Raw genomic sequence first — 2399 nt, 5'->3', positions numbered from 1 at the left:
AGAGAGAAGGAGACACAGAACCGGAAGCAGGCTCCAGGCTCTGAGCTAGTGGTCAGCACAGAGCCCGACACGGGGTTTGAACCCACGAACGTGAGATCTGACCTGAGCTGAAGTCGGAGGCTTAACCGACTGAGCCACCCAGGTGCCCCTGATTCAGTTTTATAAAATAAAGTCAACATAAATTATGCTAAGAATTGCTAAAAGCACATAAACACTGTGGCCCTTTCAAAAGACAGTGTTATCTTGATATCATATATTGTTCTTAGTTCTTAATTGGAGTTGAGCTTCCTTTCATAGTCTTCTTTAGATGGTGGTAGTTTGGCAAGATTTTCATTAGGAAATCCAGCTGTAGTGTCTGGGGCTGTGGTCGCTCAGTTTGCACCGACCAAGGCAGTCTGCACCATAGATCACTGTGTTCTCAGGAATGACCTTGACTGTATTCTGCACCATAGATCACTGTGTTCTCAGGAATGACCTTGACTGTATTCAGGTATTAAGGTTACAGCAAGCCCCAATGATGCAACCACTTGTCAATATTACGTTTCTGCCCAGATATGGTTTTGATTCAATAACATTATCTCCCATTTTCATGGCTTGGGAATAACAGCCAACTTCAAACACATTATTGGTACCGATGATCATAGGTTTTGGTTCTGGATCTTCAGTATCAGGGATGATATTATCAGGGTGAGCTTTTATGATAAGCGCCTGTTCCTCTATTAGGTTATCTTTGTTATGCCCAAGATTTCATGTCCCCAAAAAACAGAGACCACCAGGGAGACCGAGTCACGCATGCAAAAGCAAAGGGCTTTATTATGGGTTTAGGCTGGCCGGGCCCAAGCTCAGGCTCACAGACTACCAGCGCAGCGGATCCATGCTAACAGCCCTGAACAAAGGTAGGGTAGGGCCTTTATGGGTTTGGGAAGGGGGAGTTACAGGAAATTGTGACACAGGTACAGGGGTCCAATCACAACATTTGGAGTATTAACCAATTACAGAGTGGACCCAGGACCCTCACATAGGGTATAACTAGCCTTAAGCAATAAGTGATTACCTACAGCTTCTATTTCTAGGCCTGCCCTTAGGAATGTTAAGGGTGTTCCAAGGGTGGTCCCTCCTGCCTTGGGCAATGTGTGCCCTTTTATTGTCTAATGATTCTGAGAAACCAACACCTAGGCCTTCAAGGTCAGAGGGAAACTTGAAGCCTGTCACGGCGTCAGTTTGGTTCAGACCTGCGGCGTCCTTACACCTTCACCAGGCACTGTTGGCTCGGCTTTGGCACTAATCCGTGCTTTAGGGTGGCCCGCCAGCCTCGGTCCTATGGTTACATCACCTGGATTTCACTGTCTACACATACAACTGTTCCAGCAGCAATCTGCACACTCTTGAGTCTTCTCTGCCATGGTTTGGACCCTCTTCAGCTCCATTTTAAATGAGGTTTCATTTTACTGATTTTCACAAGGGGCATTTGTTTTTTTTCCAGTTTTTGGCTATTACTAATAAAACCCCTATGAAAAATTGTGTGCAGGTTTTGTGTAACCTAGGCTGTTCAAAAATCCTCTCTGGCTTTCCAATTCAGTTAGAGTCAAAGCCAGTGTTAAGTGCAAGGGTGTTTGGGTTGTCCCCAAATGCGCCAGCCTGTGGCAAGCATGGGGAAGCTGTGTGGATGAAGCACAGTGTTTGAGGTTCTCCCAGTCTGGGGACAGCATTGCTCGAGTTCACATTGCGGCCGTGTCACTTACAAGCTGGGTGACCTTGAACGAGTTCCTTAACCTCTCCATGCTTCGGATTCCTCATCTGTAAATGGGGAGATTAATAATATAAATGGCTTTACAGGGTTGTTGTGAGGATTAAATGAGTTAATGTGAAGAGTATGGAACAGCCCCTTATATGTAATAAGTGCTTAACAAAAAGTAACGATCACTAATTCATTATGGGCTTTCAGAATTTAATTGCAACTAGAAGGCCTGTCTAGGAAGTTTGCATTTTATCCTGTTAACTATATGCAGGGGAGTGGGGTTGAGCTGGTAGATGAGAGAGTGGGGAGAGGGACAGGTTTGGAGACTCTTGGAATAATCCTGAACAGCTTTCACGGGGTGGCGCGAAGAGTCTGTTTGGATAGATGGAGGGTTTATGGAGTCAGGAAGTGTAGATAACTCACTCGAGGAATTTTGCTAAAAAAAAAAGTGCAAAGGGACATTGATAAGAGGAAAATGTGGGGCAAAGAGTTTTCTACTCTTTTCTTTAATGGGTGGAATGAAAAGTAGGAATGATTTCAACATGACACAAAATTAACAACGGAGTGTAATCCTCAGAGAGAAATCCCAGAAATTGACAAGGGATGGAGGCCAATGTTAAAATGGTACAATCTTTATCCCCACCCTGCCCGCCCCAGGCGG

General features: G+C 45.0%; 1 pseudogene; it reads right to left on the bottom strand.

Moving 5' to 3' along the window:
- Nucleotides 1-262: 262 nt before the first annotated feature.
- LOC115274390 overlaps nucleotides 263-2399 on the bottom strand; it is a 3076-nt pseudogene continuing 939 nt past the window's right edge.

Source organism: Suricata suricatta, chromosome 12, assembly GCF_006229205.1.
Source record: "Suricata suricatta isolate VVHF042 chromosome 12, meerkat_22Aug2017_6uvM2_HiC, whole genome shotgun sequence".
Taxonomy (NCBI): domain Eukaryota; kingdom Metazoa; phylum Chordata; class Mammalia; order Carnivora; family Herpestidae; genus Suricata; species Suricata suricatta.
This window is presented reverse-complemented; position numbering and strand designations above follow the sequence as displayed.